This window comes from Chelonia mydas, chromosome 4 (assembly GCF_015237465.2).
Source record: "Chelonia mydas isolate rCheMyd1 chromosome 4, rCheMyd1.pri.v2, whole genome shotgun sequence".
NCBI lineage: Eukaryota > Metazoa > Chordata > Testudines > Cheloniidae > Chelonia > Chelonia mydas.
This window is the reverse complement of record NC_057852.1, coordinates 79,945,298-79,958,547: the sequence shown is the minus strand read 5'-3', so window position 1 is coordinate 79,958,547 and position 13,250 is coordinate 79,945,298. Positions and strand designations below refer to the sequence as shown.

General features: G+C 40.9%; 1 protein-coding gene across 6 annotated transcripts in view; it reads right to left on the bottom strand.

Moving 5' to 3' along the window:
• STOX2 (storkhead box 2) overlaps positions 1–13,250 on the bottom strand; it is a 222,850-nt gene that overhangs the window by 45,573 nt on the left and 164,027 nt on the right. The window lies entirely within an intron of this gene.

The following is a 13,250-nucleotide window of genomic DNA, read 5'->3' as shown; positions in this document are numbered from 1 at the left end:
AGCAACTGACATTCTTTATTTTTGTAACATCAGTGCTGATATTTGGCTCAGTGGCGGTGATTGATGGGACTGTTTGGAAAAAGACTTCAGGTTTTTTTCCAGGCTGGTGGTGAGTTCAAACTGTTTAGTTGCCTCTGGGACCACGTGAAGAATAAATTTTAGGTCACTTTCACTATGACTAGATGGAGCACAATCAACCCCAAAAAGACCTTCACACACAAGTTCCTCATGGATTTTTGTCTTTGCAGTAAGCTTTCAGAAACTAAAGAGACTTCCATCAGTTCAGTCCCTTACATATATGCCCTTTTGAAGGTTGTCAATTGCATAATGCAGAACGGCTGCAAAGAAGAGTCTAAAGAAGATCGATTCCAGCACACAGCCTTGTTTCACCCCATTGTACATGGGGAATGGGTTAGAGAGGCCACCATCTGAAAGTACTTGACCAGTCCTGTCTTCATGGATTTGGCGTATGATGTTAACAAATCTATTTTGAGTTGTCTCCTCCCTGATGGTAGTCACCTACCCACATAAGATGGAGCCTAAAGAAAAGAGTCCTTTGTTGATCTTTACCTTAACTTGTACAACACATCCTCCCAGGCCAGGGCTCTGAGATTTTATGGCCTTTATCACTGCCCTTCTATCACTACAGGAAACTCAGAGAAGAAAAGGAATATATTGGACTGTGCAAAGAGGAGAAAAATTAAAAGTTAAAAAACATCAGTGAAATATAATGGGAAGGTTACCATTATGGATGAGACAATTCAAAATAGATTTGTATCACTTCTACTGCATTCCTAAATTTTGAATGCTTAACTCAGTTATCACACAGCATTGGAGTGAGGCACTGGAGAAATTGCAGCTCTTTTCTTATAACTTCTTTTTGGTCCCAGAGATTCCCAAATCGACTTGGTCACCTCATCCCCAGAGGGACGCTACCTGCTACATCATAACCCCTACATGCCCCCTCTTCCTCCCAGCATAAACCCCAGTCTCTCCCACCCACAGCCTCCTTATCTCTAGTTTGTTCCTGGACCCTGAGTTTCATTACTAGCTGCTAAGCTCTCCCACTGAAGGCAACTATCAGAAGCTGATATTAATATCTGATACGCTCTGATAGCTACTATTTCATATCCAATAAGTCTGGAAAAACATCCCTACTTATCACATATCTAAAATGTGCCACACAAACAAAGGAAAAATAATCATCAATCCTACCTAACCCAAGGCAAAAAAAACCAACCGATGCCTCGCGCACAAACGGTAACAACCTGGAACCATGTGAAGAAATGCTGAAGCATTAAGTTGTTAGTCTTAAATAGCAGAGTCTGAAAGAGAAAGGGGACACTTCTAGAAATGATTATCATCTCTCCTATGTTTCCTTGACCTCTAAGGGTATGTGTTCACACCAAAGAAAAACCTGCGGCTGGCCTAGGATTGCCACCCTCCAGCATTATTCTGGAGTCTCCAGGAATTAAAGATTAACCTTTAATTAAAGATGGTCATGTGATGAAACCTCCAGGAATACGTCCAACCAAAACTGGCAACCTTAGGCTGGCCTGTGCCAGCTGACTTGGGGTCGTGCCAACTGACTCGGGGTCGTGCCAACTGACTCGGGCTCACAGGGCTCAGGCTGCGGGGCTGTTTCATTGCAGGGTAGACTTCCGAGTTTGGGCTGGAGCCCAGGCTCTAGGACTGGGCAGGATGGGAGGGTCCCAGAGCTCAGGCTCCAGTCCAAGACCAGAAGTCTACGCAGCAATGAAACAGCCTTGGCCGCAGCCCAAGCCCGAATTGGCTGGCATAGGCCAGTTGTGGTTTTTCTTTGTTGTGTAGACATCCCCTAATAGCTACTTCTCCAAACTCTAGATCATTGACAAGAACTAAGGAAGAGCTATTACAAAATACCCAAGGAATCCTCTAACAGTGTCCTCAACTTTGAGGGCAGAGAAAAGCGGTGATCTGCATTGCTCAACAATGACCTCTACGGAGTGCTAAGCAACAGTACTGTTGATCTCCAAAAAGGACTCTGTCCATTTCTTTCAGTTGACAAAAAAATGCAAGGGAAGAGGGTTATAGGAATCACCTGAAGTCCGGAGAGGGTGAAGTGGGAGAGAAAGCAACACCAACAGAAAACAACCACTAATCTATACTATGCCAAGCTGATTTGGAACAGAAGTTTTATAAAGTTCAACAAAAATATCCTTTTGTGAAAAATGTTGGAAACAAAATTAAACAAAACCATTGCAACAAAATATATTGGCTGGCTTAGCCACACACTGTTCAGTGTCTAAGGTATTTCCACTTTGGTTTAGCCAGAACAGATTTTCAGTGCAGCTGGGGATGTTGCAACTAACAGAAAAGCAAGCCTGCTAGTGATTAAAATTCCTAAAGGTGAGGGATGCCCTGAATTATCAGGGAGAGGGCCCAAATGAAAAACCATTGCACTTCCATTTCTAATGACAGTGATAAGTATGGGAGAATTTTCAGCCAAAAGATTGGGCTGCAGTAGCTATAGCTTTAAAAACAAATAATGATGACTGATGAATAACTTCAATTCAAAAGGAGAGTCTGCTACACACAGTGAAAAGGATCCCCTTAATGTGCGTCCCATGGCACCAGAGCAGCCTTTAACAGCCTAGTCTTTCCTACACATGAGAGAACTGATGAAAAAGCCAGGCATGGAATCAACTAAAATAGAGCCAAAGTGGTTTTAAAAAAGGTTAGACTCTCCGAAGTTTTAACAGTCAAGAGTTTATTAGGTCTTTTTTCCCCTCTGGGTGGAAGGAATAATTTTCATTTTGTCTGGAACTGATGCAAGAAGGAAGAGAGGGGAGCACTATAACACTTAGGGAAGCAATTCTGATAAATTATACTAAGTATTAGCTAATCTAGCATATTCTGCATCTATGGTCTACTGTTAGAGGAGGCAAGTCCACTGCTCATGTTGTCTTGTGACACACTAAAATCCCTCCATTTAAGATGCCCAGAGGCTTGAATCAATGACTGGACTGTGAACACAAGAAATGCTGTACTAGAACAGATCACTAGCCCACCTACCCCGGCAAGCCTTCTCTGATGGTGGCCAAGCTGTTACAGAGGAAAATGCAAAAAAAGCCAAAATGCACCTGGCCAACTGTGCAATAATGCACCATCGGAGGAAATGCTTTCCTGACCCCAACTGGGGATAAGTTAATTCCCTGAAGATCCTCAAGGATAGGGAGCCCTTGTAATTTTTATCCCAAGTAATTACACAAACATATCAACATTAAAAAAATTAAACTACTTTCCTTGATAATACCTTGATCCAGGGAGCCCACACAAGTTAACTATACATTACATTAAATTAAATGTATTTCCTTCTACCTGTTTTACATATTTTGGTTTTTAATTTTATTGAAATTATTATAAATTAATATAAATTATAAATTAATATAAAAATTATAATTATTTAAATAATTAAAATCACTTATTACAGTCAACTAAAACCTTTGACTGGTTTTCTATCATCATTATTTTATATAACATCATCCCTACTCACTCTTCTCCCTTTCAAACCTAATAGTTCCAGGAATCTGAAAAACTCTTTGTACGGGAAGCACTGAAACAGAAGGTGAGGCTGTGACTCTCCATGTCTGGAGAATAATACAGAAAGTGTCAGGCTGTGTATCTACCCCGCTATCCAGCATAACAGCCACTTACTTTTTTGCTACCACTGAGTGTGGAACTGACATCTTCATCATTTTGACCATGGTTACCTAGACAATTTTCCTAATTCAGAACCCAATCAACACGAACAAGCTGTTTAAATTCTTTTCAATGTACTTTATATGGCGCTGGCCTACACTGAAATTGTGTCACCCGGTTGCTTAGCTTTGTTAGATCTTCCTCAAATTTTTAAGGGTCGAGACTAACTTAAATAATTGTGGATTGGCAGCAAGTGTTGCCACTTTACTATATGCTCCGTCTTTCAGATGTTTAATATATTTATTAACAAAACAATCTCAGTACTGATTCCCTCTGTGAACTACATCATCATCAACTCCTTCCAATGCTGAGCACTGTCCCTTTATTTCTATTTTTTGCTTTCTGTACTTCAACTAGATTTGACAGGACTTTCTCTCTCAGTCTTTCATTGAATAATACTATGCCTACAAAGCACTAGCCTGGAAGGTTATGTCTACACTGTACACTAAGTCTTGGCTCTGACACAGGTTTACGCCCAAGTCTCTCTTTCATCCACACATAAATCACTCTGATTCGGTGATCACTCAGCCATGGGTCCTGGGACAGGTAGGAGACAGAGTCCCGCTGAGACTCGGGTCCAAAACCTGTCATCTTGCAGTACAACACAGCTCAAGCTGCAGACCTGAGTCAGAAAGCCTGATTAGTGCATTCTGGACGCCTTAGCACAGCTGTGAGACCAGAGTCCAGCAACTGCACACCCAGGTGTACAATGCAGTCTGGACACTCAACACTGAGTCCACAAGCGTAGGTCCTGCTGATGCAGGTTTACAGTACAGTGTAGACATACCCGAAAAAGTGTCCTCGTGCTCCTGGAGTGCCATTGTGACTAGCTCCTGTGCAGGAGAAGATGAGTGTGTGGAGGGAAAATTTCTTGTGCTCTTAACCACCTGCTTAGGCTTAGTCACAATCTAGCCCATAGCTTCTTGGGAAGAAAAATACATATATATCTTCTAATAGTCTATTAGTCACTATTTTTTTCCTAACTTTCAAAGTGGGTGCTAGCCTTCTGAAAGTCCTGGAACTGGGTCTAGCTAGCCCTGACACTGGGGTGCAAATAGCCTGGTGAAATTTCCTTGTGTCACCTAGCCCCTTACCAGTGCAGTAGCCAGTAATAATCTGGCATGTAGAATTAAACTGGAGTTGCTTTAAAAGAATTTATTTGTAATCCAGAACATACAAATGAAATAAAAGAAAGAAAATGGGGGGGGGGGGGGGGGGGGGGGGGGGGAGAGAGAGAGAGATATGGTATGATTAAATGGTAAAGTAGAAGGGCTAATTCGGGCCAAATGAATTCCTTTTAAAAATGGGAAATCCAGAATAAGTCATGCTAATAGAATGGAAGATAGACAGGTAAGAACAACAGTTAAGAAGGCTAAAAGGGAATTTGAAGAACAACCAAATAAAACGACAACATTTTAGTACCTCAGAAGTAGGAAAGCTGTGATAGGCTGGGAGTCCACTAGATCACTGGGTTTCGGTGAAGCAGAAGGAAGGCAGGTTAGAGTAGCTGAGTGGAGTAAAGGAAAGAGCAGGAACCGAGCTACTTTGTGGGGGCAGGAAGCTCATCTACATGCACTGCCTGTGCACGTAGTGGGTGCTTTTGTTTTGTTTTCTTTTTGCCCTTATGCACTAGTCTGACCTTCACCCTCCAAATAGCTTATGGCAGCATCACTGCCATATAAAAGATTCAATAAAAGCCTCAGTTAAAAGCCTGACAGAACAAATGTGCCTTGTACTGCACCCTGAAGCTCAAACGCTAGTGCTAACGAACCGCCAGAGGGAGCATTTTCTATAGGCAAGTCATTCCATGAAAATGCCCAGCTGCTGCTCCTAGCGAGTATTCATTCTTCACTGACTTTCAACGAGTTCTTATATGCTTTGGAGGGGTGTGAGGTAAGGGTGTTTCAAAAGAAAGTATCCAAACTGCTCCCCCCAGTGACTTATTCCCAAGCTTTCACAATGCAAGATCAAAACTAGTTCAAGGAGAACTTTCTAGGACAATTAAAGAAACAAACAGCATGCATATTAATAATCACTTATTCAATGCCGTTACATTTAGACAGCATGCAAAGGGTTCATCAGTTTGTATAAACATCCAGACAGCAAAGGAACAAACACTCAAGAGGTCTATTGTAACAAGACATCACCAAGACTGCCTTTAAAAGTCCACTGATTCATTTGTATTAAAAACTCTTCCACAGAATGAAAGCGAGCTGAAAGGGTTGGAGAAACATGGTAAGATGGAAATTGATCTCAGGACTTGTCCACATGAAGACATTTACTGGCATAGTTATATCAGGATAACTCTCTGTGTGGGCACATTTTCTGGATTAAGTGTACCTTTTTTCCAGGTTAGTTCATATCACTTTGGAAGCAGTATAAGCTAAACTGAAAAAATATACTCTTTATTATTCTGGAATAAGTTTCCACACAGGAAGTTATAACAATATAACTACAGTAGTATGATATGTTGGTAAATTTCCCAATGTAGACAAGCCCTCAGAGTGTACATAAAATGGGGAATCTAATGAGACTGAGAATCCAAAACCATAGTTACATGCAACAATGCAATAGTATAAATGATACTAAATGTATTAGTGGTGAGAAAATATTTTCACATTGGTATGTTATACCTTCTACTGACGCAACAGAAAGGAAGGAACAAAAAAGTATATGTAACTATTATTTTCCTGTAATTATACTTTCTCCTGGTACATGGCAACTTATCTCTGGAGTACTCAAACTTTCTCTTTTAAAGTTCAAATTAAGTTCCATTTCTCAAAATATTTTCACTAAGGCCAAAAGCAAGATATTAAAAAACAGGAGCCTTAAGTTCGGAACCTGTGTCCATAGGCAAATGTATACATGAGCCTGATTTTCAAAACAACAGACAACAGGCAGCTCCCATTAATTCTAGCGAGAGCTACCGGAGGCCCAGCACTTCTGAAAATCAGGTCACTTATTTGGTAGCCTAACTTTAGACACGCAATTCTGAAAATCTTGCCTAAAAATGTTCAAGTCTTGAAAGTCAACAGGACTTGTGCTCCTAAGTCACTTAGGCACATTTGAAAAAATTCTACCATGAATGCTTAAAGGGAGGCACCTATGTTCATATTTAGATTTCTAAACATGGATTGGTCCCTAACTTTAGGCATGCAAGTTTGAACATTTGACATAAGTTTCCATCACATTGAAGGGTAGTGGGAGGGGGGAAGGGAGGGTGTCTGACCCTGTAATGTGCTGAGTATCTCTGCAAAGAACCAATGAGAGCTAAGGTTATCAGCTTCTCAAGAGCTCAGGGCTTCAGTTCACACACAGGTGCATTTTAGAAGCTATTAGCCTCTTTCTGAGAAACAGCTGCACTCTCAGTCAAGTCAGTGAGAACTGCGGCTGCTTACATCTCTCGGGATCAGATCCACTAAGCAGCATAACCACACCAAAAATGACCTTAAGAGGTCTTTTCACAATTATTTTATTACTGGTATTAAGCCAAGTATCTCAGTAAAGCAATATCCTCAGGAAAATTAGCTGTAAATCTTTAAAATAACTATTTTAATAATAGACAACTCCACAAACGTATAGACTAACTGTTTAAGAATCCATGGTGCTGCTTTCTTGTGGAGCAATGGGAAAGCTTGAGGATCTGAGAATTCTAGTCACAGAGATGATAAAAGGTGCCTATGCATTACCGTCCAAAACAGAAAATGAAGTACTAGTTTCTGGCTATGACACCTGTAACTGAGCACTGAAAATTCACTGGGCTTGTTCTTAACAAGTTAACACAAGGCTTAGAAGTTTCACTGCGTGTGTGCTATCGCTACTTTTCATTTAGGCCTCATTACTGAAGGACAAGTGCATGAGAATTTCCCCAGAGATTGTCAACCACTACTAATTGATCAACAGAGTCCTGATTTCAATTTGGCAGGGACTGAACAACATGCATACAATTATTTTACAATGTACATTTCCTAAACTACAAAAAAAATCTTCAGAAACCCAGTCAGTTCCCCTAAACCTCAGAGGCTAATATGTTCATAGTAGAACTCTCACTTTTTGGAAACTATATAAGCTGTCAGTCAGCCTTAGCAGCACATTTTGGCTAAGCAACGCCATCCACCAATTTACTAGTTTCATTTGAGGCTATTGGGGATTAAAGCAAAAAACATTAGCATACCTGTCACTGTCGCCTCATGACAATGATCTACCAAAAACATAAGACACTTACATCAATTATAGGAATTGATCCACCCTGAAGCAGTACTTTAGCTTACTGTTGTGACATGTACGCAATAAGGCTAGTTGAAACACGTGGTCATTATTTTGAAACTATGTTAGAGGAAAATGTGTCATACTGCTGAAAACTTTTAACTGTAATACATTCCTTAATCTTTCATGCCATATTTTCTAACTATTTGTATGTGGGATTTAAGAATAATGTCTCCCTCTCTTTTGTTAATAAATAATTTTCTTTATCATTCATTGGATACAGAGCGCTTTAAGCTGGACCAAGTTTGTACTGTACAGAAAGACTGCCCACTCGGGGCATATTTCTGAAGGGTATACTTTATGATCATATTGAATTTGTGTTTGCACAGTCACTGCAAATCTGAAATTTCTGTACCAAGATGCCTGATTTGCACATGCAAATGGACATATTTATGAAAAAAGATGCCTTCAAGAATGCACCTCATGCAGAAATACATATGGAACAACAATTTAAGTTATCATGAAGTAAGTATTTTAATGTCCATGTGCAGTAAAAAATGTAACATTTTAATGAGGTACAAAGGAGTTTTACTCAAGAAGAAGAGGGAGAGAAGGACTGGAAGATGTGATGGATAGGAAGCTGGAGGGAAAAAGGAGAGGAGATGGGAGAGAGATTCCACGTCAGAAAAATCAGTATTTTTAGGCAGACTGATTCTATTATTTGATGTATCTCTTTGCCAAGCATGAGTATGCCTTGCATATATTTCCCAGACATCACATTTGAACTGGCTCTTCTTGGTAGTGTGATCTTTTCTACCCAAGTGAAGGATCAAACTTGCAGTGTGTAATAACCATTCCCTTCGCGCTCTCTCGCATCTATTAGCTATATAAAATGGCATCAACACCCTCCTCCACTAAGTAAGCCTTCTTGCCACATAGGAGGAGACTCAAATGGCTCTCTACTGTTCCTTAGGAAGAGTCTGCTGATGGCTGTGTGGCCTATAGCAGAACATCAGAAATACACAATTCTCCTCCATACAGAGAGCAGCTTGTCTCCCTCAGCCCATTGCTCCAACCTACAGTGAAGTCACAATACTAGCTCTGTGATATCACTCTATTTTCCATAGCAACAGATTCTGAGGTCACAAATAAAGGATTATGACTTTACTGAAGGATTAAGGAAAATGAGAAGCTGGCCTGTGAGGGAGATGGGTCTTATTCAAAATAACGGGAGCTAAGGGAATGCTGAAAATAAATGGCTTAGTAAACTGTCTCTGCTTGAAACGTCCCCCTTTTTCAAGGGCGCTCTAGATATAAAGTGCTGCTTTCTTCTAAGGCTTCCTAGGGTCCCACTGAATTGGCAGCCGTCTCCAGAGCTACAACAGGAGAAACTGATTCTGGAGCAACTGGCAGAATTTTTGCCCCCTCTACTATTTAGTTTCATAAAGTGTTTCACAGGTGTCAGTCATACTTGCTCTCTTAGATTCCTTTGCTGGCCAGTTTGTGCACAGGCTTCAATGGCAGTTCAGAGTAGGCGCCTAATCTGAGGAAGTGGCCCAAGATTAAAAAAGGAATGGGAAATCTGCAGGAACTCTGCCTCAACACACCTTTATGTCAGGGAGCGGCTTTGTGAGGGGAATTCCAGGTTAGGAGACAGTAATCCCTAAAAAGTACAAATCACAATATTATAAATAATGCGATAGGTATTCCACATGGACAAAGGCGATTACATTTCCTGTGGAAACCTGAAGGCTTCCATGAAATTGCACAGAGTGCAGATGCAGTGAATTCTTGAGCTATTAAAAGCACCTAGACTACAACTGAGCTTTTGATTCCGAGACTTGGTGAAAAGAAAATGGAGGACAAGGAGACTAGAAAGACTAGTTTATGAGCAGTGACCTACATTGTGATGCATTCTTAGTGGAGTTTTATGGTGTGAAAATGTCTTGCAACTTCCCCGGGATTGGGAGAAAAAGTCTCTCTGTAGCTTATTCCTCCTCAAAGGAGTGATTTTTCACCATTACAAGTGCACACGCTAGTGCCAATTTCCATTCCACAACTGCGAGAGGTTGTGGGACTCTGTAGTGTCTAATCAAGACTTCAATAGGAATTCCGTGTATGAAGGGTTAGTAGACTTGGCACACTAGGTAGTAATGGCTGATCACCAAACCTCTTCTCTTTACTTCATTATTTTTGGCAAATTTATTTCATGGTTCTAAATATGTTCTGCACTTTCGCAACATGTAAAAGGAACATATTTTGTGCTTTGATCACTGGCTGTGCATCCAAAGATCCAGAGCACTTCTAACAAGAAGTCCCTGAACTGCATCAGACTTGCTTATTTCACCATTGAGACCTAAAACTCTCTACGCCTGCAGACATGCAGACAAAGGGTTAAATTTAGCCCTGCTGTAAAGTGGCAAAGCTCTGTTGTTTTCAGCTGTGGGTATGTTTTCACAGCAAAAGCTGTGCACCAACTACCTTGAATCCAACTAGCACAGGTAACAAAAGCAGTGAAATAGCATATAGCACAGACTCTTGCTATACACTCAGCTTATTAACCTGCTCTGGAGCCAATGCGGCACTATCTTTACTGGTGTTCAGAGTAGCAGCCGTGTTAGTCTGTATCCGCAAAAAGAAGAGGAGGACTTGTGGCACCTTAGAGACTAACCAATTTATTTCAGCATAAGCTTTCCTGAGCTACAGCTTGTTGTTACCCAGGCTAGCGAGACCTAGCTGGCCCATGTGTAGACATACCCTGAGTTGTGGCTGCTTACTCCAGAGCTGAATTTGGCCCAGATCATCTACATTAAACCAGCTTTTTACCAAAGAGACTAATACATTTGTTCAACTAATGGACAACAATTAGGAAACCTAGGGTGCCAGCCTGCACACAAAAGCAACAGGGCTATTTAAACTTCCCAGTAGCAAAGAATACAAAAATTGGCCTGCTCAGTCGTGTGTCTGATGCCAGTGCAGCCTCAGAACCTTCATCCTCCTATAGGGTGCTGTGCACCTCTTCAAATCAGCCAACATGCAAGACTTAAATGAGTAAATTGTGTGAATGCAATTCCAAATTCTCCACCCCTCCCCCATAACAACCACTCAGAGGCCAGCCCTTTATTGTGGCTTAAAAAAGGATTCAGCACCTTAACTTCACTCTCAGTATTGCAAGGTTATGCTAAAAGCAGCTCATACGACATCGTATCAGTCATTCTGCCTGCAGACACAAGTTAAAATGCTCACCTCCAATTCCTACCTCCTACCATATAAACAGAGTCTGTATAAAGCCAGTTATTGTTACAAAACTGCTTATATAGGATACAGTGGGTAATTAGTTCAAAAGGGAATGAAAACACTCTACACTACAACCTTTCAGAGATCCAGTTCATAATCCCAAAAGATTCAGAAGCATTACCTCACTGCAGCCTTGAGACAAATTGAGCAATCACTCTGGGTCTTACCCAGCATACCCTAGTCTACACAAAGACAAGAGAGGCGTGACCAATCGCATTGTGGCTAGCAGGCAGGGTTTGAAAGCTCCCTCCCTGCATTGCCCATTGACATGCTAGCTGGCAGCCTACTGAACTTGTTGTCATGGCAACACATCCCAGCTGCTCTCGGCGGAGGCTTGTTACATTCCCTTTTTTTCTTTTCACCACTTGCTCTAGCTAATTAAAAATTTAGACCTGTGTTTTGCATGTTGGATGCAAACAGCAAAAACACGGTCTCCTTGTCTCGGCAGTGCAGAGCTGAAGACGCGCTGCAAAAAAAAAAAAAGCTGGGTCCTATGAAGTCTCATTACAACCAATCAACAGAGACACAGCTGGGTAGACGTGGCCAGATGGAACTTGTCGCTAAAGCTCGTCTGCTAACAAAACAAAAGCATGCATATAGCAACAGAGACTCCTCCCCGTTTGTAACATACAAACCTACTCATGCAACATGCTATGATATTTATATTCTTTCAGGTCAACCTGTTATTTAAATATTCTTCTCTGATACACTACTGCACTACTGATTTAAAGACACTTCACCCATAATTCCATAACGTAGAGCACAATAAAGATGTCAACATTTCTGGACCAAAACAAAAGCTACCTAATCCCACATCCCTAATACAAAAGTTGAACACAACACATTAGATCTTTGCAATTCACAGCTCCATTGTTAGGGACAATGGGCCAGATCCATCCAGGGTGTAATTTATAAGAAAGTAATTTTCTTTGCTAGCATTAGGGTGGGTTTCTTCATCAGCACTCTACATTCACTGAAACATGCCATTCTCCCTGCTTGTGGCAAAGGGTTATGGAGATTCTTGATACTTCAAAATGCAATAAAGACATGGAACTCTTCTCCCTGTCTGAGATGGAACATGCTCTGGAAATCCAGCTGATGCCAAATAGTTTCAATCATAAATCTAAGTGATTGCAGAAATAAAATCCATCCCCTCTACCCTTTACTTAAACATAAAATATTGTAATTAAAAATACATCTGACTTTTTATTCAAATGACTTCTGTATTATTTGACCTATATTAAAAACATTAAATAAAAAAAGTCACCAAATACTCTTCCTAGTTGCAGTTAAGGTGGGATCAGTGGTTTGCATTAACACTGCCTGATTTTCCCTCTTGTATACACTAATGTTTAAATAGGCAAACAGAAAAATAAATACAAATATTTTTACATAAGAAAGGTTGAAACACAAACCTTTGAAAACCAGGTAGACCAAAAAGTTACGACTAAACTTTATCTTCAACTGACATGACTATTCTTAACACAAGTGGTAAAAACAGTGATAAGTATGCCCACTGTCATCCACTGAAAAGCATGATGGTCTGACAGGACAAACTAGCATGTCAGGACCATCAAAATTCTGGCTGCCAGGTTGGAGTCACTTTCCTGCTCAAGCATGCTTTTTACATGAAGCTGAAAACAGCTTTGAAAGCGGACATGAGAATTATCCCACTTGTAAATCCAAAATGTCCACACTGCAAGAGTTGAGGGTTTGGAATTTCACAGCCAACATGATGCAGGTATTGGTAGGTGTCATGGGGCTTTGCACTCTGCTAGGCTAGATCTACACTTAAAACGCTGTAGCAGCACAGCTGCACTACTGTTGCACTTCAGTGTAGACACTCACTACAGTGACAGGTGGGGGTCTCCATCACTGTAGTTAATCCACCTGCCCAAGAGGCAGCAGTTAGGTCAATGGAAGAATGCTTCCATTTACTTAGTACTGTCTACACTGGTTAGCATAGATACTTCTCTCAGGGGGTGTGGATTTTTCACATCCCTCAG